This window comes from Mauremys reevesii, linkage group 13 (genome assembly GCF_016161935.1).
Source record: "Mauremys reevesii isolate NIE-2019 linkage group 13, ASM1616193v1, whole genome shotgun sequence".
NCBI lineage: Eukaryota > Metazoa > Chordata > Testudines > Geoemydidae > Mauremys > Mauremys reevesii.
The window spans coordinates 19,637,721-19,658,548 of NC_052635.1; the positions used below are offsets into that span (position 1 = coordinate 19,637,721).

General features: G+C 47.9%; 1 long non-coding RNA gene across 1 annotated transcript; it reads left to right on the forward strand.

The window, feature by feature from the left end:
- On the forward strand, nucleotides 1-10,674 carry LOC120381023. Its single transcript, XR_005587911.1, has 2 exons — nucleotides 1-60; nucleotides 9,469-10,674. It is a non-coding gene; the product is annotated as an uncharacterized LOC120381023 (long non-coding RNA).
- Nucleotides 10,675-20,828: the final 10,154 nt, after the last annotated feature.

Sequence of the window (20,828 nt, forward strand, 5' to 3'; positions counted from 1 at the left end):
CTTGATTAGACGCGATAGTTCGAACTCCGAGAAGTCGAACTCTCCGCGTCGACCCGCACGGTAAGTATAGACCTACCCTAATTGTACTTCATACATTTCCAAATTGCATAGTTTACTGGCTTTACATTAATGGTTTCACTTACACACCTAGGTAGTGGAGTCTGAAGCCTGGTCTACACTAGGCGTTTAAATCGGTTTTAGGAGCGTAAAACCGATTTAATGCCACAACCGTCCACACTAGGAGGCACCTTATATCGATTATAATGGCTCTTTAAATCGGTTTCTGTACTCCTCCCTGACGAGAGGAGTAGCGCTAATATCGGGATTAACATATCGGAATAGGGTTAGTGTGGCCGCAAATCGACGGTATTGGCCTCCGGGCGGTATCCCACAGTGCACCACTGACTGCTCTGGACAGCATTCTGAACTCGGATGCACTGGCCAGGTAGCCAGGAAAAGCCCCGCGAACTTTTGAAATTCATTTCCTGCTTCCCCAGCGTGGAGAGCTCATCATCACAGGTGACCACGCACAGCTCATCAGCACAGTTAACAATGCAGTCTCCTGAGAATCGAAAAAGAGCCCCAGCATGGACCGCTCGGGAGGTACTGGATCTGATCGCTGTATGGGGAGAGGATTCAGTGCTAACAGAACTGCGTTCCAAAAGACGAAATGAAAAAGTATTTGAAAGAATTTCTAAGGCTATGACGGATAAAGGCCACAGCAGGGACTCAGTGCAGTGCAGAGTGAAAGTTAAGGAGCTCAGACAAGCCTACCAGAAAACCAAAGAAGCAAACAGAAGGTCTGGGGCAGGTCGAAAAACATGCCGCTTCTATGCTGAGCTGCATGCAATTTTAGGGGGCTGCGCCACAAGTACCCCACCCCTGACCGTGGATTCCGAGGTGGGGGTTGTAATCTCTGCCATGTCTGAGGATTATGCAGACGGGGAAGATGAAGATGAAGAAGAGGAGGAAGACCTAGCAGAGAGCACACAGCACTCCGTGAGCCCCAGCAGCCAGGAGCTTTTTATCACCCTGACGGAATTACCCTGCTCCCAGCCCTCACAAGCAACTATCCCAGACAATGACGCCATGGAAGGGAGCTCTGGTGAGTGTACCTTTGTAAATAGCAAACATTGTTTTTTAAGCAAGCGTTTTTTAATGATTGATTTGCCCTGAGGACTTGGGATGCGGTCGCAGACAGTATAGTTACTTAGAAAAGTTTGTTAACATGTCCGGGGATTGAGAGGAAATCCTCCAGGGACATCTCGATGAAGCGCTCCTGTAGGTACTCCAGAAGCCTTTGCAGAAGGTTTCTGGGCAAGGCAGCCTTGTTCCGCCCACCATGGTAGGACACTTTACCACGCCATGCATGTAGCAAGTAATCAGGTATCATTGCGTGGCAAAGCATAGCAGCGTATGGTCCCGGTGACTGCTGGCATTCAAGAAGCATCCGTTCTTTATCTTGTTGTGTTATCCTCAGCAAAGTGATATCGTTCAGGATAACCTGGTTAAAAATCAGGAATTTAAGTAAGGGGGGTGGCCATTTTTCTAATGGGTTCGTGGACTGCAAGCTTAAAAAAAACCCTTTCCTGCACGTAGCGGGGAGGGGAGGAGTGAAATGCCGATGATCTTTTTTGTGTTTGGTCACCGGCGATCTTCCCCAAGCTACCAGCCACGCAGTGGGTGGGGGGGTGGGAAGGTTGTTGATTAGCAGGGAGCTAGCGTGGTATTAGCCATGCATTGGGGGGGGAGGGGTAAATCACTACAGAAGCCGAAAGACAGTGGCTTACCATGGCCGCATGCAAGCTGAATTCTGATGCCTGGACCTGTGTCTGTGAGATCTGTAACTCCAGAGCTGCAAGCACTCACTATTAAGATGAAAAAATGCGACCTTGTAGGGAAATCACATGTGCTAGGTGAATAGTGCTGTTCACTGTGAAAGAGTATAACCATTGTTCTGTAAAATGTATCTTTCTAAATATTTATCTCCCTCATGCAGCTGCAAATTTTTCAACCATCCCTCCTCCATCCCAAAGGCTAGCACAGATAAGGCGGAGGAAAAAGAAGACGCGAGATGAGATGTTCTCGGATATTATGGAAGTTACACACAATGAAAGAGCTCATCTGAATGATGGAAGGACGTGGTATCAAATTACAGGAAAGCGGCCAGTGAACGTGAGGACAGGAGGGATGAACGTGAGGACAGGAGGGATGAACGTGAGGACAGGAGGGACAACCGAGATGAGAGGTGGCGGCAGGAAGATCAGCGGTGGCGGGATGCAACTCTGGGGCTGCTGCATGATCAAACTGACGTGCTCCGGCGCAGCCCCTGTGTAACCACCCTCAACCCTCACCATGTTCCATATCCTCCTCACCCAGACGTGTAAGAACGCGTGGGGGGAGGCTCCGTGCACCTGCCCACTCCACCCCCGTGGACAGCCCAACCAGAAGGCTGTCGTTAATGTGAAATTTTTTTAATGGCCTTCTCCATCCTTCCTATCCTCCTCCCAAACCACACCCTTACTTCTCTCCCTCTTTTTATAATGAATTAATAAAGAATTCATGATTTTTAAACGAGAGTGACTTTATTTGCATAAGTAAGCTGTACTCGAAGGGGGAGGGAGAGTTGCTTTCAGGGAATGAGTCAATCAAGGGGGGGGGGTGGGTGTTCATCAACAAACACAGCAGTCACACTGTACCCTGGCCATTGATGTAGCTCCTTTTCAAAGCTTCTCTGATGCGCACCGCTTCCTGGTGTGCTCTTCTAATCTCCCTGGTGTCTGGCTGCGCGTAATCAGCGGCCAGGTGATTTGCCTCAGCCTCCCACCCCGCCATAAAGGTCTCCCCCTTACTCTCACAGAGATTGTGGAGAATACAGCAAGCAGCAATAACATAGGGGACATTGGTTTGGCTGAGGTCTGAGCGAGTCAGTAATGTGCGCCAGCGCGCCTTTAAACGGCCAAATGCACATTCCACCACCATTCTGCACTTGCTCAGCCTGTAATTTAACAGATCCTGACCACTGTCCAGGCTGCCTGTGTATGGCTTCATGAGCCATGGCATCAAGGGGTAGGCTGGGTCCCCCAGGATAACGACAGGCATTTCAACATCCCCAACTGTTATTTTCTGGTCTGGGAAGTAATTCCCTTGCTGCAGCCGTTTAAACAGAGTAGTGCTTCTGAATACGCGAGCGTCATGAACCCTCCCTGGCCATCCCACGTGGATGTTTGTGAAACGTCCCTTGTGATCCACCAGTGCTTGCAGCACCATTGAAAAGTACCCCTTCCGGTTTACGTACTGGGTAACCTGTACGTAAACCGGTGCTGCGGTGCCAAGATAGGGATATGGGTTCCATCTATCGCCCCCCCACAGTTAGGGAATCCCAGTGCAGCAAAGCCATCCACTATGGCCTGCACGTTTCCCAGAGTCACAACCTTTCGTAGCAGCAGCTTAGTGATTGCTTTGGCTACTTGCATCACAGCAGCCCCCACAGTAGATTTTCCAACTCCAAATTGATTCCCGACTGACCGGTAGCTGTCTGGCGTTGCAAGCTTCCACAGGGCTATCGCCACTCGCTTCTCTACTGTGAGGGCTGCTCTCATCTTGGTATTATGGCGTTTCAGGGCAGGGGCAAGCAAGTCACAAAGTTCCATGAAAGTGCCCTTACGCATGCGAAAGTTTCGCAGCCACTGGGAATCGTCCCACACCTGCAACACAATGCGGTCCCACCAGTCAGTGCTTGTTTCCCGGGCCCAAAATCGGCGTTCAATGGATAGAATCTACCCCATTACCATCAGGATCTCCAAAGCGCCGGGGCCTGCGGTTTGAGAGAATTCTGTGTCTACGTCCTCATCACTGTCATCGCCGCGCTGCCGTATCCGCCTCCTCCTAGCCTCGGTTCGAAGGTCCTGGTTCAGCATATACTGCACGAGAGTGCGCGAGGTGTTTAAAACATCCACGATTGCGGTATTGAGCTGAGCAGGGTCCATGCTTGCTGTGCTATGGCGTCTGCACAGTTCACCAAGCAAAAAAGGCGCGAAACGGTTGTCTGCCGCTTTCAGGGAGGGAGGGGTGAGGCTGTACCCAGAACCACCCGCGAAAATGATTTTTGCCCCATCAGGCACTGGGATCTCAACCCGGAAATGCCAAGGGGCGGGGGAGGCTGCGGGAACTATGGGATAGCTATGGGATAGCTACCCACAGTGCAACGCTTCCGAAATCGACGCTAGCCTCGGACCGTGGATGCACACCACCGATTTAATGTGTTTAGTGTGGCCGCGCACAATCGATTTTATACAATCTGTTTTACTAAACCGGTTTATGTAAATTCGGAATAATCCCGTAGTGTAGACGTACCCTATGACTACTTTAGGGACTGATGAAACAAAAAAGAGCTATTTTCTTCCAAAGTTGGTGCTCTCTTAGTAAAACATTTTCAACTGTATTATTTCTCCTTGGAAAAGCCTTTTTTAATGGAAAAATGAGTGTTTTACTAATAAGCTTCATGAAAAGAGTGGCTGCAGGGAATACAGCCCATCTCTCTATGTGAGACAAATAGTCATGTACCTTTATTTGCTATTTTTCTCACTGTCTCGGATACTATGGGATAGTATTAAATGAGAAAAGTCAATGATGGTTATGAAGGAGATTAGCGAGATACAATGTCAGCGAGTAAAGCTAAGAAATAAAAAGGATGACACGAGATGACCAAGCGCCAGGTTTAATTTTTAAAGCAAACGTTACTTAACATTTTGAACTGATGCTCAGGCAAATTTCCATCGATGCAGAGCCCTTGCCTTGTATGGTGACAATGAATACACGATGTCAAGTAACACAGAGACTGAAACAATGGTAATGTCAGCTTTTGCCTTTTGGCCCCGATCCCCGCGCCAGAGCCCCCGCAACCCCGCGGTCCAGCTCCCCCCGGCGGAGCGCTGCAAGTCCCGTGGCCGCGCAACCGCGTCCGGAGTCGCGCAACACGCAGCCCCGCTGTCCCGGACACGCCTGAGCCCCACAACCCCGCGGTCCCGATCCCTCGACCGAGCGCGGCTACTGCGTCCCGGAACGCCGCAACCCTGCGGCCCCGCTGCCCCGGCAGAAGCCCCGCAACCCCTCGGTCCCCGCCCCCCCCGGATCCGGGCCGGAGCCCCGCAACCCCGAGACCCTGCCACCCCGGCCAGAGCCCGGCAACCCCGCAGCCCCCCTGTCCCGGCCGGAGCCCAGAGGCCCCGCTATCACGGCCAGAACCCCGCAACCCCGCGGTCCCGCTCTCTCTGCCGGAGCCCCACAGGCCCACGTCCCCGCACCTCCCGCCTGAAAGTGGTAAGTCCCGTGGCCCCGCTCTCCCGGTCAGAGCCCCACTCTCCCGGATGGGGTCCCGTAACTCCGCAGCCCCTCTCTACAGGCCGCAGCATCGAGGCCCTGCAACCCCAGATGGAGCACCGCGACCCTGCGACCCCGGCAGGAGCCTCGCTAGCCCGCGGTCACGCTCTCCTGGTCGGAACTCCGCAACCCTGGTCTCCCAGCCAGAGTACCGCAACGCTGGGCTCTCGCTTCCCAGGCCGAGCACCGAAAGTCCCGCGGCCCCGCTACTGCGGCCCGAACCCCGCAACCCCGCGGCCTCCTGTCCCGCCCGAAGCCCCCCCCAACCCCTAGGTCCCCCCTCTCCGGGCCGGAGCCGCGCAACCCCGCGGACCCGCTCCCCCGGCCGAGCGCGGCGAGTCCCATGGCTGCGCAACCACCGGAGGTGCCGCGCAGCCCCGCTATCCCCGCTCTCCTGGCTGGAGACCCGCAACCCCGCAGCTCCGCTCTCCCGGAGGGAGCCCCGCAACGCCGCGGTCGCGCTTCCCCGGCTGGAGCCCTGGGACTCCGCCACCCGGGCCTGAGCCCCACAACCCCGCAGTCCCGATCCCCCGGCCGAGCGCGGCTAGTCCCGTGGCCCTTCTACCGGGGCCGGAGCGCGGCTAGTCTCGTGGCCCTTCTACCGCGTCTGGAGCCGCTACCCCGCAGCCAGGCTCTCCTGGCCGCAGCCACGTAGCCCTGCTTCCCCCAGCCAGAGTCACGCAACCCCGCAGACCCCCTCTCCCGGCCGCAGACCCCCTCTCCCGGCCGCAGCCTCGTGGCCCTGCTACCCCGGCTGGAGCCCCGTGACCCTGTCACCCCGGCCAGAGCCCCGCAAAACCGCAGCCCCCCCTCTCCCGGCTGGAGCCCAGAGGCCCCACTACACCGCCCGGAGCCCCGCAACCCCGCAGCTCTACTCTCCTGGCCGAAGCTCCACAACCCCGCAGACCCCAAATTGTCGGAGAAAAACTCATTTCTCGCTTTTTGTTTGGGTGCAGCAAAATCAAATACTTTATTCTTTCTCTAGTAATTACAATAGAGGGAGGGAGTGTCCTAGGAAACAGGGTCGCCCCAGTCCTGGACAGGTCTCTCTCAATTGGTAAACAATTACAGCAAGCCTTTATACTTTTGTTACAGACAATAACTAGCAATAATACAGACAGTAAAGAGAAACAATTGCATTTTGTTTATACATAAGCCTTTCTGCTATCTTATTTGTCTCACTACTAGAAAAAGCAAGCCTGCATATTTGGTTATCAATGCAAGGTCATAATAACTTTTTACACAGTTCATTCCTCTGCCTTACACTAATTTTGCTTCTACAAGTCTCACGTCATTAGGGTCACAGTTAGCCTAACTCATGCAAACTAACTGACATGCATTAAGATCCCTTCAAATCCTTGTTAATTCTTGAGCGGACGCCAGCTCAAGAGTGGCACATGCAGCTGCCCCGCTATCCCGGCAGGAGCCCCGCAAACCCGCGGTCCCGCTACCACCGCCTGAGCGCGGAAATCCGGAGAGTACATGCCCCACGAATAGGGCCCCTGCACTGGCTAGAGCCGGCCCTGTCCCCGCTCTAGGGTTAGGGCTCCTATGGGTAGGTCATTTGGCGTTAGAATTATGGCTCCTATAGTTAGGGCTCCCAGCCCTAGGGTTAGATTTGCTATGGGAGGGCTCTCTGTGTTAGGCTTTGGGTTTAGAGGGGTAAGCTAGGTGGAGATAAGGTTAGGGTTCCTAAGGAATGGCCACTTGGCAATAGAGTGGGTAGGGCTCCCGGCCCTAGGATTAGTGTTCCTATGTGGTTAGGGTTCCTATTGGAAGGCCACTTGGAGAAAAGGTTAGGATTCTTATGAGTAGGCAGCTTGGAATTAATGTTAGGATTCCTATAGTTGGGGGCTCCTAGCGTTCCTAGGAGTTGGCCCCTTGGAGGTAGGGTTAGTGTTTACATCGGTTGACCTGTTGGAGTTGGGCTTAGGGTTCCAATGAGTAGGCCAGTTAGCATTAGAGTTCCAGTTCCAAGGGGTAGACCACTGGGAGTTAGTTACAGTTTCGATGAGTAGCGCTCCCCGACATTGGCTTAGGGTCCCTATGTAAAGGCCTGCCCACCCTAGGGTTAGGATTGGTCTGGGTCGCGTGCCCCGATCTTTGAGAAGGGTTTCTAGCATAGGCCACTTGGAATTCGATTTATAGAGCTCTCCGCCTTCAGATTAAGATTATTATGACTAGTGCTTTCTGACATAGCCGCACATAAAACTTAAATCCGTGAGGCCAGCACCCTGACCCCGCCCCCACACCCCTGCAATGCTCCGACACCTTCATCTATGCTGCAGGGCTGCAGGGCATAGTTTTACCTGGCAGAGGGTGGGAGGATGCTGTGATGGAGTAGGAACTGTTTGCACAGTGAATGGGAGGGCAGGGTTGATGGACAATACCTGAGCAAGGCAGGCGGGAGCGGGGTCAACACCTTTGCCCGGGAAGCTGGACAAAGGAAGGGAGCCTGCTGGAGAGGGTTTGGGTCAGTTTCGGTTTTGGGCTGGGGATGGTGCAGCGCAGGGAATCCCACGCTGGGAACTAAGCTCCCTGTGAGTCCTAGGAAGAGGGATGCAGGGCCTGACTTCCCCATACTCCATGACAACTGGTGGTGGAGGTGGGATCTCCTGCACCCCGTGGAGGGCGCTTCCTGCAGTAAGTGACTGGGGAGCAATAAAACGAAGGGGGGGGGGCTGATGGGGACCAGGTGGGCTGAAGACACAGAGAGAGATGGTTTCAGGGGGCTATTAACCCCTGGGAGTGTGTGACCAGAGAGAAGGACTTTGCAGTTCAGCAGTCTAGAGGTGATGCCGCATTTGGTTCAGTAGTTCTGCACTCAGCGATGTCTCACTCCAACCTCACCGCCTAAGTAAGGCTTGGGAGTCACCTAACTGGAATCGATATGAGCAAGCACTCGAAGAAGAAAAGTCAGTTACTCACCTTTGTAACTGTTCTTCGAGATGTGTTGCTCATATCCATTCCAAACCCGCCCTCCTTTCCCCTCTGTCGGAGTAGCCGGCAAGAAGGAACTGAGGGGGCGCTGGGTCGGCTGGGGTATATATCCAGCGCCATTAAGGCACCACTCCAGGGGGCTCCACAGCCAACCCCCACCGGGTGTTAACAGGGTAAAAATTCTCTGACGATCCACGACCTAAGTGGAATGGATATGAGCAACACATCTCGAAGAACAACAGTTACAAAGGTGAGTAACCATCTTTTTTTCTCCCTGGTTATGTGACCAGTCACCGAACCCTCTCGGCCTCTGTTTTACTCATTTACAAAATGTCTTAAACTTATTAAATTGGTGTTTGCAGCACTTTGGACTCTTGTGACAGGAGGAGATATATAAGTGCTTTGTTATAGTTGATCCCCCACCATTCTTAAGTACAGATCATTCTTAAGTAGGAAAGCACACCCAGCATGCTCCTCCCTGTGTTGGGGGCTGCAGGGAGGGTGGTGTGAGAGTTGGTTAGCCACTTCTCCTCCAACTGGGGCTTCCCCATGCCAGGGGAATACTCAGGTAGAATAATGCAGTCAGTCCCTCCCTCTCTCGGTGCCTCTGGGGTAGGGTGGCCCAGAGAACTTGGCCTTAACAGAATTAAGTTTTACGCACTCTAGTACTTTCATTCTCTGCACTGCCATGGAGTGCAGCTCCCCATGACTCCCAGGTGGGTGAAAATGCTATAGAGGTGGTGCATTCAGCCCCTCGGGACTGGGAGAGCGGGGCAGGCAGCATGTTCCATCACTAGGGGTGGCTGAGACTCAGCTTACAAACTACTCTTTTGCTGGCCAGTCAAGGAATAGCAGATGTGATCCTTCATCCAGGCTCTGTTTTGGCCAAACAAGGAACCCAACAGGCAATCTCTAAAGCATTAAAGCTTAATAACAAAGAGACCTCTCGGTGGTGGAAAGTTGTGATTTCTCACTAGCTACCCTTGAACAAGGGTATCATACCTATAGCACTGACAACAGTTGCCATTGGGCTCTAGCTGGGACAGAGCCCAGATTGAAATGTCCGTCCTCTAGCTGGGAAAGCAGAGGAGGAGGAGAAGTGGGATTGATTTTATTTAAACTTAGCACCACTTTTTTCTCTTTCAGGTTTCTTAGTGAGACAAACAATAATAAATATTTATTGGAGAAAGAGGTTGGAAAGTGATTCATACAACCCTCCACATGTCCGCCGAAAACAGAAGATAGCCGATATTGTCAATAAATACAGAAACAAGCAGCTGGAGCCAGAGTTTTATACCTCACTTTTCCAGGAGGTTGGGCTCAAGAACTGCAATCCCTAGACCAATATTCTTCCAGGACAATTAGATCAGAGCTTGGTGGCTACAGTAATCGAAACAGTTAGACAACCAAAAAAACCCAAACCACCCTTCAAAAAAATCTCCGTCTCAGTCCTCCAGAGTAGAGAGAAATGACTCGGTGGATATACTGCAGGAGGAGTCAGGAATGAATAGGTTCTCAACCTTCAACGTCCTAGTAAGACCACATCTTTGAACACAATGTCCCCTGCACTAGAGGAGGCAAAAATTATCCCGCTTTCACCATTTAAACATTTTCCCATTCTGTTAGAAAAAAATATAGCAAGTATATCTGAGAGAGGCTTGAATGCGGCTTTGACAGCTTCCCGAGTTCAAAGAAAATTGCGGGTGCCGGGCGTAGGTTCAGGAAATAACAGCTGGGGCTTCCTTCCTCACTGCTCCAGGAGATTCGGTTCAAGAACTAATCCTGAGACCAGTTCCTTACAAGACGTGAAATCAAGAACATGGTAGCTGGAATATTAACTTACCTTGCCCACTCACCCACTGACAACCAACCACTGCATTCCACACCAGTCCTCCTGGATACTCAAAACATCATCTCTTAGCACAACCTAATTACAGGAAGGAGCAAATATCTCATCCAGTGAGAAGAACGCACTGAATACAGACCTCCATCTCTGTATAGGGGGATGGAAAATGAAATACAGATAAACCTGGCCCCCACATCTGAATGAAAGGTGTCTAAGTGCACACATGCACAAAAGAAGGAACAGAGTCATCTTCCCTTCATACCTTCTGGGGAAGAGAGAGACCCTCCCCCATCTCGGAGCATTAACCATCCACTGTAAGGAGTTAAATAGAAGTTCTTAAAAATACCTCCAAACTCAATAGAAGAGACTTCTCTGACCAAGACCGTTCAACTCCTATAACAAACTGAAGGAGAAAAAAGTTAGTTCATAAACATCAAGTCATTAAATCCATAGCTGAAGTGCTGTGATTCCATAGTTACCTCTCAATAAATTCCAGAATTACTGCTGGTGTTCGCATGACTGAGTTTTATGCATATTTACACTTATACCAGGTATACACAGAAAACCTGAGCTTACCTTATTTTCAAGAATTTTTTCTACTAGTTAAGAGTTGTCTTACAGTTGTGTATAAACAAAGCTAAGGCATTAAGGTCTGTTGCAAGATGTCACTTGGTTTTAATACCATCTGGTTTTATGACGCTATCTAAATAGCACATAATAATGGTTAAATTGCCGGCTTGCTTACCACCAGATCAAAAATGAGTGTCTCCAGAAAGACTGTTTAGAGAGCTGTATGTACAAGGACTGTTACCAGGAGCCGTGTTACCCAGTGTGGTCCAGAACATTTGCTTTACTTTTGCTGAAATGATTTGGGGGCTTGCCCATTAGAGAATGTTTAACTCTTTGATAGTTGTGCAGGTGTCAGGCTGCTCCTCAAACTGTTCAGCTATTCCCCTAAAGAACAATCACCCGTCAAATTCGCTTTCTTCTCCACTCTGGGATGATCCAGGCTACCACAGCCCATTTAGAGTGACTATTGTGCAACTGGTTCATAATTCAGCATAAAATACTATAAAGACGCTGTGTGTTTAGTTTGTTCATCTCAAGTAATGGCTACTGTTTCTGAAAGTGGTTTCCTTTCCTAAGGACTGATGGAAGTGGCCAGTTGCCCTTTACAGCAAGGAGAGCTGTTCGTAAGCTCTAAACTCCTCTAGTCCCTCATTTTAGTGAGCACAGGTCAAAAGTTTTCTCTAGCGTGCCCCCTCCCCCTTTCTGTGTCATAAACTAACAAATATAAATATTTTAGTCCCGAATAAAACAGGCCTGTAGCATGAAATGTGGATTTTGCATTCTGTGACTATTGATGCCTGTTCTGTCCTCTGCAAAGCTACTGGGTTTCCATTTGAGCTCTTTTGCTCTTTAGGTAGAACGTTTCCCCTCTGCTGGGCTCATAGTGCCCAGCCCCCTTTCCAGGCATCTGCCGTTACATTAGGATACCAAAATTGCTTTATGCAGTGCACAAATGCTCACCGAGGGACATGTTGGGAGGCAGAAGTCAGATTGACAAATATAGTATTGGAAATTCCAAAATCCACTGTAATATGATGCTGAAAAGTGTAATACAACGTTCAGAATTCCTCTTCTCCTCCACCCCCAAAAAATTCAATTTGCATTGCATGAATGAATAGCTGAAGTTTGCCAGAGCACGGGGGGTGATGTGTGGGCTCTTCTGATACAGTAGATCAGCAGAAAGGATTGGTGTAAGGAGGAGGAGTTTGGCAGGTTTATTGTAGTTTATTATGAAAAGACATTCAGAGACTTCTAATGCAAATCGCAATAAGTTTTGATATTTATTTCAATTTTATATTTTTGAGTGTTACTTTTTGCAACAGTTCTGACTTCCAATCAGACTTAGTAAGGAAAGTATTTCATCACACAAGACTAATGTAACAAGAAGAGGTCTTTTACAAAGAATAAATTGGAAAAAGTGCCCTAAAAATCCCCCTGAAAGGACTTTTGAGGATATGACAAAGGGGAGGGCGGGGTTGGGTGATGGAGTGTGCTCCTTACGGGGGGGGCTAGAGCACTAGTCACTCAGCTCTGCGAATCTGGGTTCAAATTCAGGTGGATCACAAATGACAAATGAGAACAGAAAGAAACACTGCGAACATTTGCATGATTGCTGGCCCTTGCTCATGCCATGCCCAGGGGTCAAATAGCAAGGGGTTGCGGCAGGTCGGACGTGAAGTCCAGTGGTAGAGTTGTAGAGGGGAGCTTGTGGAGCATCTTGCCAGTGCTCGCTCAGTTTAACCACAATCTTTATGTACCTATTTGATCTATTATGACCGAACACATTTAGTCCACTGAATAAATGGCATGATCAGTGCATGTGTACTGAAGTGGTGTAATGACCATGTTGAGCAATCAATGTCTGCACATTATCAATAACTTTTAAAAAAACAAACCACCATATTTGTTTGACCAATGTATGAATATTATAGATAAAGCACTTATGGACTGCAATGGGCTGCAAAAGACATCTGTCTGTTATTCAGGCCTGAAGAAAAGTGTCCAAAACATCAAGACATCTGTATTGAGAGGGGCATGAGTATTTTTTTTGATAAGTCCAAGATAGCCAAATAATCCTCACATTTTATTTTTAGCAAGATTAAAAATCTGCTCTTGGGTGAAGACTATTTCATGGTTTATTTCTGAGTCGCTAAGCTCAACTGAGACGTGAGTTGTAAGTTTTTACTGTACAAGAAGGCACCCACCATGAGCGAACCCATATCACTGCTGTATTTAGCCAGAGCCTGGGGAATGGGGTGTTATACCTTGCTGACACAACCTTAATTTGGTTTTACAATTGGCTGTTTAACATGACTGTTACTGCTTGGCTATTAATGGTTTTTCACTTGCCTGAAATAGTGAAAAGGGTGGAACTTCTGGAGAGACACTGTCCAATATAAAACTATAGTGAGTACACAAATACACAATGACTCCTCAGTAGAACCATCATATCACCCTGAGTATTTACCCCAAATCATTAGACCACATAAGAGAGATTTGACTTGATCATGCTTAAAGGAACACTGACAGATTAAAAATCCAGATTTCCTCACGTTTCTAACACCATAGATTACTACAACTGAAAATAAAAGCGCCCCACAATTTTCTTAACATTTAAACGGCCTAGTTACGTCTTGCATTTCATTCTTGGTAGAAAACATATTGACTGTTTCACTTGCATATAGTTTATTTTCCGTCGAGTAACAGGCACCAGCATGGCACTACAATATTTGGGTTACAAACATTACACAGGTCTCTATTTAAATATTCCTTTTTTCCCTTTTTCGATCCTGAAAATATTCTGTTGGAGGTCTGTAAAAAATTTTTAACTGACAGTACCCTGTTTAATAAATTATTTCAGTAGAATTTGAGAAAAGGTAACATACTGTCATCTTGTTAGTATTTCTGCATTAGAGTTGCAATAATTTTAGGACCTTACATCTCATTTAAAGCGTTATGAAGTATCTTTTTTTAAAGTACTTCAAAGGGTATTACAAACTTACAGCAAATGAATGGGAAAACCCATGTCTGTGAAAGATTAGCTACCTCTGTGGACAGCATCTTCAGAGAAATTGTAGGAAGCAAAGCTAGTCATTTGTAGCCTAACATCAAATTGCTGGCTTCACAACAGGTAGCGGTGCATTTTTCTCATGCAGTGTTCTGGGTGTTTAGCCCAGAAGGATAGCAAAACTAAATGTGACTTTTAATGGTGAAAAAAAGTTAGATATGATTCAATGATCACACAGTTTAAGGGTTGATGTCATTGAAGAAACCAAACGTATACTGTTTCCACATTGGGTTTTAGCAGGAGTGGTTTGAAATGCGATTGTCAGGTATCATGTGCTTAAAATCATGTACACTTTGTGTGAACTTCTGTATGTTGTATCTTTTTGTTCCTATTGTATTTTTCTGTAAATATTACTGGCGCTAAGTAGTAAAGTAAAGGCAAACTGTAAATATGAAGATGTGAACTATGTTCCCTTGTCTCTAGTACTTTAATCTCTTATTTGTTTAGGGAAGGCACAAAGGCTTGTATGTATTTAGGCCAATTCTTTGTCCAGAAGAAACACATCAGATATTGAATGTAACACAATTAGTCCAATAAATTTTAAAGACATTCTTATCTAGTACCTGTGTGGTGGTCAATTTGGTAGCACGTTTTTGTCCAAGCCAACCCACATGCACTCAACATATTCTAGTTGCTTTCCTTAGGGATGTCCACAGTCAGCATGGAGGTACTGAAATAGCTGCTCTGTATTACAGAGCTCCTCTGGTTACAGCGCACAGGCCTGGCTTTAAGTAAACCAAGACCCCCTCAAGTCACAATCTAGGGAGGTAGTGCCTCACAACCACACAGTAATTTATCCTCACTACACCCTTGTTATGCATGAGGAACTGCAGTTCAGAAAGGCAAAGTGTTAACCACAGAACCAGCCTTGCTCTAACATAAGAACAGAACATAAGAATGGCCGTACCGGGTCAGACCAAAGGTCCATCTAGCCCAGTATCTGTCTACCGACAGTGGCCAATGCCTGGTGCCCCAGAGGGAGTGAACCTAACAGGCAATGAGCAAGCGATCACTCTCCCGCCATCCATCTCTATCCTCTGACAGAGGCTAGGGACTCCCATCCTGGCTGATAGCCATTTGTGGACTTTACCACCATGAATTTATTCAGTTCTCTTTTAAACGCTGTTATAGTCCTAGCCTTCACAACTGCCTCAGGTAAGGAGTTCCACAAGTTGACTGTGTGCTGCGTGAAGAAGAACTTCCTTTTATTTGTTTTAAACCTGCTGCTTATTAATTTCATTTGATGACCCCTAGTTCTTGTATTATGGGAATAAGTAAATAACTTTTCCTTATCCACTTTCTCCACACTACTCATGATTTTATATGCCACTATCATATCCCCACTTTTCCAAGCTGAAGAGTCCTAGCCTCTTTAATCTTTCCTCATATGGGACCTCTCCAAACCCCTAATCATTTTAGTTGCCCTTTTCTAAACCTTTTCTAGTGCCAGTATATCTTTTTTGAGGTGAGGAGACCACATCTGTACACAGTATTCGAGATGTGGGCGTACCATGGATTTATATAAGAGCAATAATATAGTCTCAGTCTTATTCTCTATCCCCTTTTTAATGATTCCTAACATCCTGTTTGCCTTTTTGAGTGCCTCTGCACACTGCGTGGACATCTTCAGAGAACTGTCCACGATGACTCCAAGATCTTTTTCCTGACTCGCTGTAGCTAAATTAGCCCCCATCATATTGTATGTATAGTTGCGGTTATTTTTTCCAATGTGCATTATTTTACGTTTATCCACACTAAATTTCATTTGCCATTTTGTTGCCCAATCACTTAGTTTTGTGAGATCTTTTTGAAGTTCTTCACAGTCTGATTTGGTCTTAACTATCTTGAGCAGTTTAGTATCATCTGCAAACTTTGCCACCTCATTGTTTACCCCTTTCTCCAGGTCATTTATGAATAAATTGAATAGTATTGGTCCTAGGACTGACCCTTGGGGAACACCCCTAGTTACCCCTCTCCATTCTGAGAATTTACCATTAATTCCTACCCTTTGTTCCCTATCTTTTAACCAGTTCTCAATCCATGAAAGAACCTTCCCTTTTATCCCATGACAGCTTAATTTACGTAACAGGCTTTGGTGAGGGACCTTGTCAAAGGGTTTCTGGAAATCTAAGTACATTATGTCCCCCGGATCCTCCTTGTCCACATGTTTGTTGACCCCCTTCAAAGAACGCTAATAGATTAGTAAGACACGCTTTCCCTTTACAGAAACCATGTTGAGTATTGCTCAACAGTTCGTTTTTCTATGTGTCTGACAATTTTATTCTTAACTATTGTTTTGACTAATTTGCCCGGTACTGACGTTAGACTTACCGGTCTGTAATTGCCGGGATCACCTCTAGAGCCCTTTTTAAATATTGGCGTTACATTAGCTAACTTCCAGTCATTGGGTACCGAAGCCGATTTAAAGGACAGGTTACAAATCTTAGTTAATAGTTCCGCAACTTCACATTTGAGTTCTCTCAGAACTCTTGGGTGAAGGCCATCTGGTCCCGGTGACTTGTTAATGTTGAGTTTTTCAATTAATTCCAAAACCTCCTCTAGTGACAGTTCGTCAGATGTGTCACCTACAAAAGCCAGCTCAGATCTGGGAATCTCCCTAACATCCTCAGCCGGGAAGACTGAAGCAAAGAATCCATTTAGTTTCTCTGCAATGACTTTATCATCTTTAAGCGTTCCTTTTGTATCTCGATCATCAAGGGGCCCCACTGGTTGTTTAGCAGGCTTCCTGCTTCTGATGTACTTAAAAAACATTTTGCTATTACCTTTGGAGTTTTTGGCTAGCCGTTCTTCAAACTCCTCTTTGGCTTTTCTTATTATACTCTTTGCACTTAATTTGGCAGTGTTTATGCTCCTTTCTATTTGCCTCACTAGGATTTGACTTCCACTTTTTAAAGGAAGTCTTTTTATCTCTCACTGTGTCATGAAGCCACAACCTAAAAAGCCTTGTCCCTAGAATCAGTTCAAGTCAGTCCAAGGGAAATACTGCCAGGTACTGCATTCCTGCTGAAATGTCACCTGGACACCATGGCACTATCAGAGAGAAGTGGCAGTTCATTTGGTGTTCTGCCTTAGATACTGGACAGCAGATTTAGTTCGAACCCTCTGTGCCTCAAATTTCTCCTGTGGATTCTTGTCTTGATTCATAGATTCCAAGGCCAGAAGGAACCCTTGTGATCATCTAGTCTGACCTGGAGAACTCAAAATAATTACCAGAGCAGATCTTTAAGAGAAACATCCAATCTTTAATTTAAACATGGTCACTGAGGGAAAAGCCTCCACATCCCTTGACAAATTGTTGCAGTGGTTAATTACTCTCCACTATTAAAAAAAAAATTACACCTTATTTCCAGTCTGAATGTGTCTGAGGGTACGTCCATACTTACGGCCGGGTCGATGGGTAGCGTTCGACTTCTTGGAGTTCGAACTATCGCGTCTAATCTAGACGCGATAGTTCGAACGCCGAACGCGCTCCCGTCTACTCCGGAACTCCACCGGAGCGAGTGGCGGTAGCGGAGTCGATGAGGGAGCCGCGGACGTCGATCGCGTGTCGTGAGGATGGGTAAGTAATTCGAGCGAAGGTACTTCGACTTCAGCTACGCTATTCACGTAGCTGAAGTTGCGTACCTTAGATCGACCCCCCCCAGTGTAGACCAGGCCTAACTTCAGCTTCCAGCCACTGGATCATGTTACTCCTTTCTCTGTGCGACTGAAGAGCCCATTAGCAAATATTTGTTCCCATTATAGATACTTAGCCTGTAATCAAGTCACCCCTTAGCCTTCTCTTTAAGTTACAAACTGAGCTCCTGGAGTCAATCACTGTAATTAATCTCTAACCGGGGATGCTGCAGTGCTGCTGTATTTGGTAGAATGCTGAGCGCCAGCACGGCAAGAGGCAGCATTCAGACTCCAGCCATGGCACCACAGCTAGGGCCTGGATGATTGAGAGCTGCAGGTGCTCAGCACCGCTGAAAAATCACACCCTGGACTTGTCCAAATGGTGCCATGTTCCTGAGTGACAGCTTGGAATGTTTCTGATGCTAAGGCGGCCCCGAGGCTGGCGCCTGGCTCACAATAGTAGGCATTGCACTAGAGCACTCACATGCTCCAGTGCTGGGCTTGCCGCTGCTTGGTGACCAGATGTCCCGATTTTATAGGGAGAATCCCGATTTTGGGGTCTTTTTCTTATACTGGTTCCTATTGCCCCCCCACCCCATCCTGATTTTTCACATTTGCTGTCTGCTCAGCCTATTGGCAAAGTTACAGATGTTAGCGGCTGGCACAGCTGCAAAGTTCAAACCAGGAAGTGAATGAGGCCCAGTGACCAAGGTTTTGTCTTGTACTGAAAAAGTGTTCTAAGTTTTTAGATACATGAGGCACTAAAGACCTCGTCTGCCCTGGAGATGCCCCTGCCCGCCCTCCACATTTGACAGCTTTCAGCGGGGTGGGGCAAGGAAAAAGCAGCTGAAGTGCTGCACAAGGAGGGAACGAATCACGCTTGGCTAATCAAAGAGAACTGGTGCATCTCTGGGGCTCACACGGCTCAAGCAGGCAAGAGGTTTCACTTTCCAGAACCTGCGGCTAAAGCTGCTGACGTACAAACAGACATCCCTGGCTCCTGGGCACTCTGTCTGTCTCCAGCAGCATTGTTCAATCCAATCTGCGGACTCCTCTCGCCACAGTTCCCGCCCCTGGCTCTCATATGATATGGAAAAACTAAAAAGGAAAAAAGAGAATAGACTAGTGCTGTCGATTAATTACAGTTAACTCACGCAATTAATTCAAAAAATTAATAATGATTTAAAAAAATTAATCGCACTGTAAATACCGATGGAAATTTATTAAATATTTTTAGATGTTTTTCTACATTTTCAAATATATTGATTTCTATTACAACGTAGAATACAAAATGTGCAGTGCTCACTTTATATACTTTTTATTACAAATATTTGCACTGTATTTTTCAGTTCACCTCATAGAAGTACTGTTCACCTCATACACGTACTATAGTGCAATCTCTTTATTGTTGAAGTATAAATTGCAAATGTAGATTTTTTTTGTTACATAACTGCACTAAAAAACAAAACAAATTTTAGTTTCTAAGGTGCCACAAATACTTGTGTTCTTTTTGCTGATATAGACTAGCACGGCTGCTGCTCTGAAATCGGTCACAGACAACTTTGTTTACATTTATGGGCGATAACACTGCCTACTTCTTATTTACAATGTCTCCTGAAAGTGAGAACAGGTGTTGGAATGGCACTTTTGTAGCCAGGATTGCAAGGTATTTACGTGCCAGATATGCTAACATTTATATGCCCCGTCATACTTCGGTCACTACTCCGGAGAACATGCTTACATGCTGATGATGCTTGTTAAAAAAAAAAAGTGTCAATTAAATTGTGACCGAACTTGGGGGAGAATTATATGATTCTGGCTGTGTTTTACCTGCAATCTGCCATATATTTAATGTTATAGCCGTTTCGGAAGGTGACAGCACATTTGTTTTAAGAACATTTTCACAGCAGATTTGACAAAACGCAAAGAAGGTACTGATATGAGACTTCTAAAGACAGCTACAGCACTCAACTCAAGGTTTAAGAATGTGAAGTGCTGTCCAAAAATCTGAGAGGGATGAGGTGTGGAGCATGCTTTCAGAAGACGCCTGTCCACTCAGAATTCCCTGCTGAGAACGGCCTGCACGCTGTTGGTGCCACCATGCCACAACCAGCATGACGAGCAGAAGAAACCCGTTATCACCTAGACCAGGGCACTGAGGTGCTGTCCTCCATTAGCACTGCAGAGCCTGCCTATGCTGCTGCCGCCCTTCCGCTGTGCCTCCTTTGTGTGCTGGCTGCTGCTCAACGGCCCAACGGGGACAGCACTGGCGCTCCCTGCCCAGCCCCTCTGAGTGCTCCCAGCCCGGCTGCACTCGTGCTGAGCTGCTACAGGGACAGGCCTGCCCTTTGGCTGCTGCTCACCCAGACTCAATGGCTGGTGGGGTCACAAGGCCCTCTGCTGCGCCTACTCACAGGCTTGGCACTGCACGGCACATTCCCCCTGCAACGTCCCAGTGGCAGAGTGGCAGCCTCTCCCCACATCTTTCCTGTCTGTCATGGATCTGGCCACTGGCTGTGTCTCATCTAGCCATGAATGCGGCCAGGCCTGTGCATGTTAGCCTCTCTTATGGTGTGGCCTGCCCCACAGACTTGCTAGTTGCTGTGGGACTTTCCTCAGCAGTTCATGTGCGTCAACCATTATACATCAAAGCCATGCCCAGCAGGGCAAAACCCACAAGTGGGCAGCCAACAGCCCCCTGCTGTGGACTCACTGCTGCCCGAGAGCACAGAGCTGCCTGCTTCACCCCAGCCTCATGATCCGCTATCTCTGTGCTCCGCCTGCCCTCATCACTTCTGCTCCCCATATCTCTCCTGTCCCCCCATTGCTCCTCTTGCAGCTCCAAGGCCCTTCACCCCACTCAGGCTAGTGGGGCTGCAGTGGGATCCCCATGGACCCATCCCATATCCTGGTCTTGGGGTGGGCGGACAGGGAGCAGACTGACCCATTGCTCGCAGGAGGGGAGGGGGCAGGGGTCTGACCGACCCATTGCTCACAGGCAGGGATGGGATAGGGAACAGGGTGCTCCATTGCTCACGGGGAGAAAGCAGGAGAGAATGGAGCCACCATGACCTCCTTGGGTCTTTCTACTCCCTCCATCTGTTCATCCTGTCATCCAAGGTTGACACACAATCCTGGTTGGAGATGCAATACTCAGAAGAATCAAAAGAACATTCTGCATGGGACAGGCAGACAACAGGATAGCACGCGCCCTTTCAAGAGCCCAGACAATAAATGTCACTCTACGATTGGATGGGCTTCTGAAGTCAAAGGGCCAGGATCCACTGGTGATGGTTCATACAGCACTAATCACAGTGCATTGTGAGGTATCTCGGAGACGGTGGATGATATCAGGGAACTCGGAATCATGCTGAAGAAGAAGCGTAT